The sequence below is a fragment of the Acomys russatus genome, chromosome 20 (genome assembly GCF_903995435.1).
Source record: "Acomys russatus chromosome 20, mAcoRus1.1, whole genome shotgun sequence".
NCBI lineage: Eukaryota > Metazoa > Chordata > Mammalia > Rodentia > Muridae > Acomys > Acomys russatus.
The window spans coordinates 8033483-8049235 of record NC_067156.1 but is presented as its reverse complement, the minus strand read 5'-3'; the positions used below and the strand labels follow the sequence as shown (position 1 = coordinate 8049235).

Here is a 15753-nt window from a genome sequence, read left to right as displayed (position 1 = left end):
GCAGGTGATGAGGGGTGAGAGGGAAGAGGGTATCTCACCCTCATCCAACCCACAAAAGAAGAGATACTACCATGCTAGTATCCTCTGGGCCAACTCACCCACAACAATCACAATATGTGGACCACTCTTTCAAGTACTGCACCTAACTAGGGGTGAGGTCAGTTTGCCTTTTCTCATGTCTCCAGAGCTAGGTCTCCCATGAAACCCAGGTGCATATTAGACTTCAACATGTACCCAGATGGCAGGCCAAACCAGGGATGTCTACGTGGCCTTTTGGGGCAACAGAGTAATGCTGCTGCAGGGTCATGGAACCAGATATGGCTGCTGGTGGCAGTACAGGCCAGGACCCCACCATAGCCCTAGATTGCATCACCTTACTACCATTAGACTGTTCCTCACTACCCTCAAGTCTCCAGTTCTGCCTCTCTTGATTGTGCCCGCATCCTCCTGCAGTTCTTTTATTCTGTTTCTCTATCACTTACTTACTCTTCTTAGTGGTTCCTGGGATCTCTGAATGTCTATGGTCTTCTCAGGAGTTTTATGCCCCACTATTGCATTATGGTGCCAGGCAGGGCTCATCTCAGGCATAGTCTTCCCTCTCCCCACTAGGATTCTGAAGCTCCAGACTGGTGTTCATCTCAGGCTAGGGTAACTCACTCTCTGGGCCCCATGGTGCTGTTCTGGTGGTTATTTCCAGATTGCTCCTTGCCTGACCAGGCTGAGTGATTCCTCATGAGGATCATCTGTCTCAGGCTCATTCCTGCCCGGGGCCCATGATCGCAGGCAGGTTCTTCTAGTCTCCATGTCTTGGGAGCCCTTCCAAGCCTGCCTGGAACCAGACTGGTGATCATTTCAGACTTGATTTTTTTCAATGAATGTTAGGAAACTAGTCACTCAGATTTTTATAGGTCAGAGTATACATAGCCTCTCTCCTCTCTGCTACCTACTGATGCACCTGTGATCCAGCACCCACATCTGCAATGCCTCTAGGAGCAGGCAGATCTTTAATTCTTATAGGGATGGCAGTTATATATAACGTAAATGTTTAGAAGGTAGATGGGCAAGACTGTTAGAATCCCTACTGTATAAACCAAGATCCTATCACTATATGGAATTAAATTTGTTCCTTTAAGTCACTGTTGATCAGTTGCTTTCACCTTTCTAATGCTGTAACCCTGTAATATATGTTATCACATTGCAGTGATCCACAGCCAAGAAATTCTTTAATTGTTACCTCATACCTCTGCTATGAATCAGAATGTAAATATCTGATACGCAGAGCATCTGATATGCAACCCAAAAGAAGTTGTGACTCACAGGTACAGATCCATTGCTCTAAATGAGGTAGATAAATTTGTAGTTAGCTGTACATGGAATATACACAATGTGTGAGTTTAAAGTTACGTATTTAGTAACCCAATCAACACAGAAGGGAATTAAAGAAGTTCCAAGCCCTTTAAACTAAGGCTAACCCTTCCCTCACAGTGTGAGAAGCTCAACGCGGTCCTAGAACTATTACAGCTGTGGTATTTCGAAGTTTATAGCTACACAGGGAAGTAGGCTGCATTTGACATTGCTTATGTCACAAAAGTTATTTTTCAATGTTTGTTTTTCATTCAAACTTTCTTTTAAAATGTGTTAAAAGATCATAATGCATAACACAGCTTTAGCTTCAAACTATTTTTTGAAATTGTCCTATTAATAAATGGAACTTTTTGTTTGAAATTAATACAGCTTGCTTTGTGAAAAAAAAAAAACCTTCAAGCTATTATCTTCAAATAAATGAATTCATTGTACCAGTGTGATTATGAGTGGGAGGTTTTTGAGCTACTAATGCTACATGGCAGCCTCCCAATAACCTCTTTCTATATCAATTTGAGTCATATGAGGGCCCATCTCAATAGTGAGTAATCATTTTTCTAATGAGCTTTTTTGCTTTTATTGACCAAACAGTTTGGTCTTGTAACTGGACTTTGGTCCTAATATCAGACTCTCTACTCTAAGCCTCGCCTCCTTTACCTCATGACTCTACGAATACATCCTTTGTGCCTTAGATACTTAACTTTAATGAGGAAACATAAGGGAGTACAAGGTACACATGCATGTATAGCCCCAGAGAAATGAGAAGTCTTAAATATGCAGGCTTTTCTCTTCAATGGAAGGGATTTACAAGCCTGTTCTATCCAGAAAGATGGAGTGGGTGTCCTTCAATAGTTTGGTGACTTTTTGCTATTTGTAGGGATAGACCAGAATATTCCAATATTATGAAAAAAGCACCATTTACTCTGCAAAAGTGTTTGTTGTTATGATTATTACAAACACTTCTTCCCTACAACATTCTTTCTCATTGGGTAGCACACATTCATGTTGAAGAGGTGACAGGTATTCTGCAAAGACATGTTCTTTGCAAGGGACTTTCAAAATAGCCATGCCTTAGGATTTGTTGATATAATTATCATATAGAAACTTTCTCACAAAGATTTACTGTGTCAAAATAAAAAAATTAAACCATTTGAGGTCAGGTTCCAAGAGTTTGAACCAGTCTGGCTAAGTAAGTAATACTGAACTGAATTTCCTTCTTGCTTCTCTACAGAAATTTTCACTGCTTGCCATAGAGCTCTCAGAGAGAGACACATACACACACATAATGGGTGTCAGGGAATAGTACAAAGATTAGTCAGTTATAATAAAAGTTAAATTATTAGAAATGATTTACAGAAAGCAAGCAATAATAAAAAGAACAAGTGTCTTGACAATTCACATAAAATAGGCTCTGTCTCCTAGATACACTTCTATTTCCTTCCTTCCTTCTTTACTTACTTACTTACTTACTTAATTATTTTAACAGCAATCCTATTAAGACACTGCTAGTCCACACAAGTGCACTGATTCTATGGCCCTTACTAGAGTCAGTGTGTGGCTGGTCTCTGTTGTATTATGAGATGCTTGTGGTCTCATTTTTATACCTAAGCAACATGGAGATACATGATTAATATTAAGTGATGTGCAATTGTCCTGACTTATCTATATTCAAAGTGGGTTAGTCTACAGTTTTATACATATCTTGTTGTGTTAGTGAGAGTTCTCAGAGGTCTTTCTTATCACCTGTCAAGACCAATAATGAATAGGTAACTCCTCAAATGTGAAGGTTAGAAACTGCTCATCATGAAGAATAAATAACATGCCAGGAACATGGAGCCCAGAAGTTATGTAGCCAGTTACAGAATTCAAGAACTATTGACCCTTACCATCTTACTATTAGTGAATATTTGGGACTTTTTTCAAGTTGCCAAATACCTAAGAAATACAAGAGAAATGTATCAATTTTCATCACATAAATTATGTACTTTTGTTTGGTTCCCATAATACAATCCAACTAAACTTGAAACTGGGCAATATAAAGATATGAACATGGTGGTGAGAGGGTAGGACAGGAAAAAACTGGGAAAAATAGCTATGTGTTCCTGCTGAATGAAGCTGAGACTAGTAAACAAGGATGAACCCTAATACGATGACCACAACTCACCCCGATGCAATGTTACTAACGCTAATTTTATAATTGTAATGAAAAGGAGAAATGGAAGACTAGATAACACCATGAAAGTCAGCTAATCACCAGTGAAAAGCATCCTCATAGCTACATAGACAAATATATTTTGAAAATACATAAATATACTTATATAAAGATGTGTATAGTGTATATACTCATAATTACATTTACATAAGTGTATTTATGTAGTTGTGCTGTGGTATGGTGCGGTATGGCAGTATGTGTATGCACGCATGGGCATATTTATGTTTCCACTTGTGTGCACGATGTCATATATAGACACAGGGGTGCTGAGGCCAGAGAATAACTTCAGCCTTCCTTTTTTAGTCTAAATTCTTCTTGTTTTTGTTTTTTTTTGAGAAACACTTTCTCATGGTCTGGAGATCACCAAGTAAAATTAAACTTGTTCATCCCAAATCCCAGGTAGTAATCTGTATCTACCTGCACAGCACTAGAATTTACAAAACTTTTAGCTTAACTTACTTTTTATGTGGGTTCTGGGAAACTGAATTTTGTCCCCATAATTGTAAGGGAAACGTTTTACAGACGGAAACATCTCTCCATCCTGATATATTTTCTTTTCTGTATATATACCTTGGTACATGTTTTTCTGCTTATGTGCAGAACACCAAACAAGCATGGCCTTCATTAGGCAGGAACTCCAAAAACCAAGGAGTTTTTTTTTTTTTGGTCTATGAGCTGCTTATTTAATCCATCAATTGAAATTTCTAATGGGAAGCACCATTCCCCACCTGCACAAGAAAAATCAAAGTTTACTTCATATGGTCTTGATCATGTGTGTCTTCTCACAAGCAGGCTTGCCAAGTTATTATTTATTCACTCAATCTTAACTGTGAATTAATAATGTTGGACTCAGGAGGGTGACATTTATGAGATTTCTCTAAGTAAAAGGGACAAAGATAAATGCATAAAATTACTTCAGAGGAGTGATAATAATTCATATTTTAAAAGCAAGAGTCAATTTCAAGAAAATACTTAAGAGCTGGACTTATTGGAATTACAAATATATGCAGTATATAAGCAACGAGTGCGTGGGTTTCAGGGGTATCATGTGGAAAGGAATTTAAGAAAAATAGCGCACACAACTTATGGGAGAAGCTAATAAGTGTCTGGTTTAACTTGAGGCTAATGCCAGGAGAGGGAGCCCATGCCCTACTCTGCCTGGATGTCCAGGAACTGGAGATTAAATAGCCCAGAGACCTAGGGTAGAAACAAATACAGGTTGTCATCAGAATGGCTTCCTCCAACAACAGATAAGAGCAAGTGCAGAGATTCGCAGTCAGATATGGGACAATTGATGGAATCAGCTGGTATGGAGGACACCAGATCATATCCCACCAAATCACAGCTCATATGGTCTCACAGAGACTGAAGGGAAAAGCACAGGGCATGGATGCATCTGCACCAGGTCGTCTGTGTATATGCTGTTACTGTTAGCTTTGTATTTGTGTGGGACTTCTAATGAGAGAGTGGGTGTGTTTCTGATTATTTTACCCATACTTTGGAAGCTTTTCCATCCTTGATGTGAGGAATTTTGGGTTATCTTATTCTCTCTTGTTTTTTCTTATGTTTGGTTGGTTCTTGAAGACCTCCTTCTTTGTGAAGAGAAATGGAGACAGTCCGGATCACAGGGGAGAGGGAATGTTGGGGAGAAGTTAGAGGGGTGGAGGGAGGGAGAAACTGGTGGACATGTATTGTATGATAGAATAAAAAAAAAAAAAAAAACAACAACAAAAAAAAAAAAAAAAAAAAAAAAAGAAAGAAAGAAGCAGGCTAGTTCAGAGCAGTAAGCAAGAAAAGACATATTTACACCTCTTTCCTCTTGGCTTTGGATGATGTGACGTTTAAATTCTTGCCTTCACTTCCTCACAATGATGCAATGGACCAAGGAATTGCAGATCAAATAAACCCTTTCTTCTCTAAGGAAAAAAAAAAAAAAAAAAAAATTAATTTTAAAAAAGAAAATATTGGAGGCAAAAACTATATCACTTTAGAATATATAGTTTACAGTCTATGTAAAAAAGTAGAAACAAAAATTAATTAATTAATTAGAATGGTGTGATCAACATAAAAGACAAAAAACAAGCAAAAAGCGTTCATATTAGTCAATGACTATTTCAGAATTCTAGAACATCAGAATCAGGCAATGAGTCAAACGTGCAGAAAGCTTTTTTTCCCAACTAAGACAAACCCTAGCATTGAAAAAGCTCATTCCGAATATTGAGTCGAGGAAACACACACGTAATTAAAATAATTCAAAGTGCTGAAGAAAGAGAATACATTGGAAAAAACAGACATGGGGATCCAAGCATAAGGGGTGGATATGAAGTCCATGGCTCACAGTTGTTGCTTTTAATGCCAGCAACCAGTAAAATATGTCTTTCCTTACTCTCAAAGAAAATTATTTTTACTTTAGAATTCTTCTCTCAACCAAATTTTCAATCATGTATAAAAAAAGTCCACTGTTTTTAAACATGTAATATATAAAAAAATTATTCCTAGCAAATTCTTTAGTGAGTGTTCCATTTAAACCACAGAGCTTATTGGCTCTGGTAAAACACACAGCTAACTAACAATCTAACTAGGCAAACATGAAACTAGCTAACTAACTAACTAGTTAACTAATCAGCCAACCAACCAGCTAACTGTCTATGAATGAAAATACTGGCAGGCAACATAATGGACCTAAAAAGTCATTATGTTAAATCATCATAATGACTTTCATTCAATAGAAAAAATCAGTCTTTTGAATGTTGGGAACATTTGAAATATCAACAGCGATCCAAAACAAAATCTGGCATTTGAAAATATTCATACAGATAAAACATGAAAATGTTAAGAATACCAATGGAATTAACACTAAAAACTGGGCTCTATAGTGAATACTTTATATAATTGAGGTAAATGAAATACTATTTATGTTCATGCCACCTTTTTAGAAATTAGAAATACAAAAAAAAAGAACAAGAACATTGTAAATGTAAAAAGAACAGTATAAGAATGCATAAATATACAAAAATGGATAAACATAATTAAATAAGATCTATCATATAAGAAAAATCTAGCCACCAGAGTTAATAAATTTATAATAAAGTGTCTATTCTCATAAGATTTTTAGGTGATATACAGGAAAGTCCATTGGAATTTCAAGAGAATACGGTTTTGTTTTCATTTGAAAATTCAGCATGAATAAATTCCCAAGCAATTATTTCCAATAAAAAAAAACTTTAAAGAAAGTACAATAATTTATATGAAGGGCCAAGTATCCATGGTTTTTGTAATCAAGAGACATATTTTATAATTTAATAAAATTCTGAAAATAAAGGGTCCATATCCAATACACTATGATTACATTCATGCCCCCATAGATCTTTATATTTTTCCATATGTCTTTGAGTGTTTTATTCATTTCCTCTTTAAGGCCTCAATCTGTTTGACTGTCTCTTTCTGTTTCTTTAAGGATTTCCCCTTTAAAGGTCACTATCATCTTCATTAGCATAGCTTTAATGTCATTTTCTTGTGTTTCCACTGTGTTGTGGTATGCCGAGCTGCTTGCCTTGGGTAACTGGGTTCTGGAGATGCCATAACGCCCTGGCTTATGTTGATTATGTCTTAATGCTTGCTTAATGCTCATCTGGTTGTCTCTGACATTGGATCATAGTTCTGGGCACCTGCTGGAGTTCTCCAGCATGCTGAAAGAGCCCTCAGCAGAAAGTGAGATGTTTCCGCAGGATCCCTCCTTGGATTGGTGGGTGTTTCTCAGCGAATTGCCTGTGGCTCTCCTCCGGACTGACTGGGCTCACCGGGCACAGCGATTTTGGAGACTCTGTGAGCTCAGAGGTCTGGTCAGTCTTCTTAGGGAGAAGGGTTGAGCTTTGGAGAGATTGGGGATCCAAGGCGTCAGGAGGTCCAAGGTTTGAGAAAAGCACCGGCTACCACCCACAGAATGGTGAGAGTATGCAGATGGCCAAAGGCTGAGACTGCACTCCGGTATGAAAACCTGGAATTTTTATCTAGATTAGCTGCGTGACCTGAAGTTTGACCTTCTTGTTCCCTCACCATGGGCTCTCCTCTCACCTAGGAAACACAGATGAGATGCTGGAGTTTTAGGGTCCACAGCACGGACTCTTGGTCCCTTGGTAATCCCTGCTGTTCTTGTGTTCAAACACCCTGCATGATGAGTGCCACCATCTTGGATCTTCTCCTGAATTACTCTACTTTCAAATCCAACATTGAGTTCTTAATGTTACTTTCTCATGATTCATATTTAATTTTTGCTGTTTAACAGATATTGCAAATCATATCTTTGGATAGATTGAATAAATAATGTGAATTTTAAATATAACCAACCTGATTAAATATTGGTTTTTTTTTCTAATTTCCACAAGGTTCGGGTGTCTGAAGATATGAAAATTGAATAGTAACTCTATTTCAAAAAATATTTGAAATACAGCTTTTTAATTGTGTTTTATTCTTTATTTATTTCATTGCGTTTGCTTTTAACTTGTATCTTGAGAGAAACCTCCTTCAGACTGACCTTGAACTCAATATGTAGAGCAGGATGACTTCAAACTCAGAGCAATTCTTATGCCTCAGGCTCCAAATGTTGGAATTATAGTCATGAGCTACCATAACAGACTTTAATTAACCAGATTACAAATATAGTTCTCTAAGGATTTGAAATGAATCTGGAATCAGAAAATTACTACTCTGAAAGAAAGTTCAAAATAAAATACTAAAATACACAAATACATCTACATATGGTACATAGTAATTATGTAAATCTGTAGTGATTAATTTTTATTGTCAACTTAATTGCAGTAATAAATATTTAGGATAATATTGAGACATGATTTGAATGTGTCTGTAAGAATGTTTGCAGAGATGGTTAATTGATTAAAACATGCCGTCGACTGACTCCAACCCTTTAACTAACTTCTCAGCTTGAATAAAAAAGCAGGTAATTTAAATTCTAGTGTTCATCAGCCTCTGATTCTTGATTTGGACATACAGTGCGCTGATCTCTCATACTTATACCATCTGCTTCCTGACACAATTGGCCTGTGGCAAGCCCTGACTTCCTAAAAGTTGTTTTGTTTTTCTTTTTTTTTTTTTTTTTTTTTTTTGGCCAGGTATTTGACCAAAGCACAGAGAAAGTAAGGGTACAGAAATAGTCTGCCCTTCTCGGCTGATAATTCAAGTAAAGGAAATGCAGACTCAAGTCAGAGTCTAAACAAACCTACTTTTAGATAGTTTTCCACATCAAAAATCTACATAAAAAATATGGAAAAGCCAATGTTTTGATGTAAATATTGTCAATGATGACATTTCATGGCAAGGCTCACACATCATTTAAAAATATATATACTTCATTGAACAGATTAAGAAAAAAAATCTATAGTTTGCAATGTAAGGGATTTATTTTTGCCATCAATTCCCTAGATAATTGTAAGATTGAAGTATTTGGCATGCATGTCCTTATATCTAGGTCATATTTCTTAGTCTCCATAACTCTGTACTTACCAGTTCTTCTAGCTATAACTCTGCTGTCAAAAATACTTACTCTACTGGGGATTGAAACACTTTACACAATCTATTTTTTAAAATATTAATAAATCATCTAAAACACAGCTGTCTGTATGTCCAGTAAGGCATGATAAAAATACTCTAGACTTGGTACATAGATGATACATGAGGGATAAATATAAAGATAACAAACTACAATATAGGTACATCAAACCCATATATATAGATATAGATATAGATATAGATATATCCCAGCTCATGATACCTCTTAAATTCAAGATTTCCATAATTTATAACCACTGTTCTAGAGTATAACTGTAAATGACTAAATACGTATATACCATTTTGAGTCCATTCAGTGTTGTTTACTCCTGGTATTGGATAACCAATCAGCAGGCCAGATCTGTGATTTCTAAATCTCCCTTTATTGGCATATGTTAATTGCTTCTAACTGTTCATCTGAGTTAAAAGAGACAGGATAAATCAAAGCGAGACAGTGACATTAGTCTGTGTCACCAACTCTATAAATTTCCTAGTGCATCCTGTCTTGATATTTACATTTACCCATCATTCAAGTCTTTTATTTTCTCCAGGCTTCATCGTAACATTATCTCATATCTGGTATAGATATGTCATTAGTAACTTATATGCTAGAGTTGAAGAATTTCAAAGTAAAACTGTTTCTCCTCAAGCCCTGTAAATAGTTATGGGTTGTTTTATATTCCCTGCATACCCTAAGAATGTAGTTTAAGCCTGTCAGAACTAAGTATAGTGATAATATAAGGTTTTTAAATGACTCTCAAGAGGATAAGTTGAGAACTGCCAAATTTTGTCTTATTACTAAATTCTGCCAACAGATAAAGCTCCCACGATCTTTATCAGGACCTTCCAAGTTCTGAAGACTGTCATTTTAGAATTTAAATGTACTCTGATAAACGTGAGACTTCATTACAAATTTAGCAATGACTAAGACCATGACTATACTGTCAAGTGGTTTTCTAATGTTAAATGAAAAGGTATGTTATAAAAGTAAATGAAGTATGTGATTAGTTAAAATATAATTGTGGACTATTTTGGCATCACTGATTTATCTCCATATTCATGTAAAAATTGTATTCAAGAAAGACAATAGGAAACATCTTGCTATTCTAAAACAAAAACAAAACTTCCTTTGGTAGGAATGACAATGAAGTCAGAAAATGAAAGATTCATATAATCTAGCCATCCCAAGAGAAGAAAGTTTCATCCTTCCTAAAGTTCTGTGCCCATGGATATTATACTAGCGTTTAAGAGGAAGAAGTCAAATACATTCAAGAAATAATGAACATGTAATTGTGGTTCAACCATGGTAAATTCTGGAAAGGATAGTGTCATGATTTGTTTTGGTCAACTTGACATAGTGGTCTATAGGGCATGTGGGGGAAACAGTCTTGATTGCTTATTTGATATTAGACAGCCAAGCCCACTATGGATTTTGTCAACACTGGGAAGGTGAGTCTGAGTACTATAAGAATAGTGACTGATGCTGAGGCAGAAAAACCATGGGAATACTCTAACTGTGCCTTGTAAACCACTTAAACACCTTTCCCTGTGGTAGCTTTGGTTACTGTTTTATGATGACATCAATAGCTCAAGCTAAGGTAGAAATAACACCACAAATTCAAGAAGTAAAACTAGAAAGATGACCTTGTGTGATGATTTAGGTTAAAATGAGAAGTTTAAAATGATATTTTCTTAGTAAGATAACAAGCCACTGATAAGTTTTTGTTGGAGGTTGGTCTGATGTACTTTGATGCTAGTTAGTGCTTGATTTCTCAGTGCCCTACCTGTACCTTGCCTAAGAGCCTACCCTGTTTTACTAATAAAAGGCCATAACACCTGGGCAGGGTAAATGGGATAGCGTGGCTAAGCTTGCAGGGTTTGGAGAGACTGTGAGAAATTTAAGAGAAGGAGACAGGAAGAAGACTGAGCCATGGGTTAGGTGGAGGATAAGAACATGGATGGAGACTTGGCTCAGATGAGGATAATTAACAAGTACTTGGGATTATGGATGGGAGATAGCTTGATAGAAGTTATTAGAATCAGGTGGCATGGAATTGGGGCAGGTATCCCATACCTGTTCCATTATGGGAAGTAGTTTAGGTGATTAATATTTGCCCTGCTCCAGGTTAACTAAGGCTATTTTAAAATATAACAGGTATCTGTATCTTGATTGATTGCTAGTGGATTAGGAAATACTGCCACAATAATAATTATAGGCTTAATAATAAACATTATTGGGCCATACTGATAATTAACTGCAACAAGTTTTCATTAACAAAATTAGCTCTTTAGCATGAATTTAAAATATCCTTCAGATTATCTTATGGGAAATACAGGTAGGAGAGTTGGAAACTAAAAAGCTAACTAGAGTATTTAAAATAGTTTAGTGTTTCTGGGCTAACCTATCATTCATAAGGCCCTGGCTCAATATACAGGTAAAAGAGGCTGAGGTTTAAAGCATATTTCATTAAGATGTAAAATGAACCCAATATAGGGAGAAAGCAGGAAGGAGGGAGGGAGGAACGGGAGGATACAAGTGAGGGGATAACAATTTAGTTATAATCTGAATAAATTAATAAGAAGAAAAACTTGGACATCAAGCATTTCTTGGCTTGAAAATTTCTTTAACACTGACAAAACTTGAAAATATGATAAAATTATTCAGCTTATGGCGCTGTATTCAGGCAGCTGTTCAGGCCTGAGCTACCCAACAATTGGTAGGTTGTACAACTGACAACTATTCTTTCATCCTTAATTTATTTCCTTGTGGTGTAACTTTTAAGATCTTCAATTTGAGAATTGGTAATAATTTCATCAGCATGTTTTCTTCATGAACATTGTATTCCATTGTTTTCCTGACAGTCCCAAGTTCTTAGGAAACTGATTGCATATGGATGGTAGATTTAGAAAATATAATGGCCAAATTTATTGTTAGTAGAACATTATAAATGTGAATTTATACTTCTAAATCATTGCTGTTAAGAGAATCAATCAATTGGTTTGGAGAATAATAAGTAAATTTTCTGACGTGAACTGGAGTTAAAACATCTCAGGTAAAGATAGCTTGGATTTTATGAATGTAACACAGGCAGCTCACTTTTGTAACTTGGTAAAGTTAAAATAAATGTATTTTATAGGTTATAGTTAAACGGCAATTAATACTGTTTATGATTAAATAACCTAAGGCATACTATAGATATTTTGTCTTACTTGTTTTTGTTTGTTAATTTTTTAAAAATCATGGTACTTTCAGGTCTTCAACTCAAAAATTAGTATTATGTTATAATAAAAGTAGGCATAGATTTTATTTGTATTGATTCTTTATTGCCTTTTCTTTTAAGAATATAATACATTTCCCTCCTTCTCTTTCTTCACTCCAAACATCCAAACCCTCCCATCAATCCCTCCTTGCTCTCTTACAAATTTATGGCCACTTTTTTAAAATAAATGTTGTTGCATATGTATGTATTTTAAGGTAAATTTGTTTAAAATATTTCTACATTTATTATAAAAAAATTCAAATTTCCAAATGTGGGTTAGAGGTTCAAATCATCAAGTATATTTTTTCTGGGAAATGGTTGATAAAAATAGTTTTAATCATATCAACTAAGCTTCCTAAAACCATAGCTCCCAACACATGTGTGTGTATATATATATATATATATATATATATATAACACAGAAGTATGTTTTTCTAATGTTTTTTGCATGACCTGGTCTACTAGCACAGCTAGACCATAGAGAATGATGGGTAGGACCTAGCTGTTTTGTTGGTGAAGGTGGGTGTGCCATGCCTCTCTTTTCTTGAGTGGAGGCTCTTAGAACATATGCAGTTTGCTGAAACAGTGTTTCATCACTAGTATAATAAAACATTTTCCTGTAGGAAATGTAGGTACAATGGTACCATACTGAGCTTAATGCCCAATGGAAGAATACATCTTTGTCACCTTGCTGCATGTTGCTTCAAAATAACAGGCAGGAGCCAAAGTTTCCAAATGTCCATCCATCACTATGCTTGATTGATATACCATGGCACATCCAGAGGAGTTTGGCCATAACTGCTATATTATGACATCATGAGATAAATAAATGAGCATTTCAAACTACCAAGTTGATTCATTTTAAAAAGCAATATGCAAGTGGTACAGTTAATAGCAATTTATAAATATACAGTTTTATAATGTATACTAATAGCAGTTAGATTGCCAGACGACTCTACACAAATTATTACAATTGGTAAACAGAAATGAAATTTTCACTATGGTGATTTACAATATGGTTAGAAGATAATAATAAAACTTTGTATTAATTAACAACCAAAGGAAATAATTGATCAAAATTTCAATAGAGAAATTCAGAGAAAACTTCAGGCTGTGGTTGTGCAAGCTGTCAATCTCAGCGATTGGAAGACAGAGGCAGGCGGATCGCTGTTCAAGGCTGGGACTAGGAGAAATTCTGTAGTGAAAAATTAGAAAGCAAAGAAAGAAAGGAAGGAAGGAAGGAAGGAAAGAAAGAGGGAGGGAAGGATATATGTGTGACTTGATTCAAGATGATGGCGGTCTCTGTCATTCAGAGGACTGTGGAGCCTTCCTATGAGCCTGAGAGACCCATGGGGACTTCAAGGACTTTGGTGAAGGGTGAGTGTATACAGCTTGCAGTGTCTCCAGAACAACTGAAAGTATCAGGGAAGATGCTTTTAAAAAGTGATCTTGTGGACTTGGCCAAAAAGATGACAGAGTATATTCAAGAGAAGTAAAACTAGAGACATAGTGGTGAAGAGGGAGCATGTCCTTGCTGAGTGTGCCCAGTCTGTGGCCTGCCAGCCGTCTAGGGCCAGCATTCCTGTCTATAGCATAGAGCTACTTCTGCTGAACCTTCCTCTGCCTGACCTGCAGGGTAGAAGGTGTGGTGGGCGAGGGCCTTGAAGCATTCTCATCATCCTCAGTGAGATGGCATTGAGGACATAGAGCTGTAATGCAGCCTGGAGCTTATGTAGTTCTTGCCCCCGGCAGGGCTGTCCAGCTGCAAGTTCACCCTGACACCGAGATATGGGTCTCAGTGATAGTCCAGGATTTATGGTGCTGCAGAATCTGAAACCTTAAATCTGACCAATGACTACTTGCTATAAGTGTTAGCATGTAACGTTGTTTGGACAAGGACAAAGAAACAAAGAAAAAAATGCCATGTGACACCCAGCAGTTTGTAATGCCACTTTGATGGATGAATGTGCGATGACAAGGTAGGGGAGAGGGCAGAACACAGAGCCTTGTGCATGGTGGAGAGAAGGGAAGCTAGAGATGCAGCATCTGTTGCAAGAGGTGTGGGAGTGCAGCTGCAGTGCACAGGGGAGCATGTCCTTGCTACATGGGGCTAGCAGGATGGTGTGCAGCAGCCTAGAACGCATGCAAGCTCTGGCCCCAAACACGATGCCCACCTGTACAATCACCCTGGCTCTGAGCAATAAGATATCAGTCGGTGCTGCCAGCAGTCGCCATGTTGACATTCCCAATCTGTGCTGCTACTGGATGCCATATTGGTGCCTGTAAGTATACTTTTTAAATCCTGATTTATTTGTGTTCATATACGTTTTCTCCTGTCCAACCATTATCCATCGTAATAAATTCCAACACCCAAACACAAAGCAGGAAAGAAAGAAGGTTTTTATGGAGAGGGTTTGTAGGTGTCTTTATTATTTATACCTGGTTAGGGTTCATTGGGTTCTGTGGGGCAATGCCAATCTCAGTTCTCAGGATATCTAGCAGTCCAGCAAACTGGCAGGACTAAACACAGCCAAAGGATATATGTGCAGCAGCCCTATTCCTCCTTGAAGCTTTCTCTTGAAATCTCTCTATCCATGGGCTCTGGTATTTATACCCTCTCAGAGTCCTCAGAGTTAAACTATCTCAGATGGCGAAGATCATGACCTTCTCTGAGCACACAGGAGACACTTGTCAGTTGTAGACAAATTAAAAGCAGCCCCTTATCCCACACTGAGGATTTTAAAAATTGCATAATTGGGTTTTTCTAAGAACCCAAAACTTTCACTACAGATGTCCATGCCTTTTGCTGTTGGCAGAGGCCATGCTAGTGTCCTTGATCTGTGACACCTCTGAGGGCCATGTTGATGTTCATGGTCTATGTTACTGTGAAAGGACATGTAGATATTTCTGCCTTGGGATACTGCCTTAGTCCATGTTGATGATTGTGGTCCATGCTGCCACTGTAGACCATGTTGATAAAAGTGGTCTATGCGATAATCAGAGATGTTTAGGTCTATGTTCCAGTGTTACTGCCAGGGGTTCTATGGATATCTGTGCAAGGACATGGGTAACATGAATTCCACTTGTTCTATTTTTTGTGGGAGTGGGGGTTGCAGAGGGTACAAGGATGGAAAAGTGTTTTGGGAGGAATGGAGATTGGGTGGGATTGGAATGTATTGTATGGAATTTCTAAATAATAAAATATTGTCTTGGAAAAAGAAAAACAAAAACAAAAGTACACACACTAGGTATTAATATAATAATAAGAAACATATGAACCTATATATATGTCACACATCTTTAAGTATATATTTTGCAGGAAAATGGTTGGAAAATCTAGCATTTAATTAGATT

General features: G+C 36.9%; 1 pseudogene; it reads right to left on the bottom strand.

Annotated features, from left to right (window-relative positions):
• Positions 1 to 874: 874 nt before the first annotated feature.
• LOC127204822 (uncharacterized) lies at positions 875 to 997 on the bottom strand (annotated as a pseudogene).
• Between the last annotated feature and the right edge of the window lie 14756 nt (positions 998 to 15753).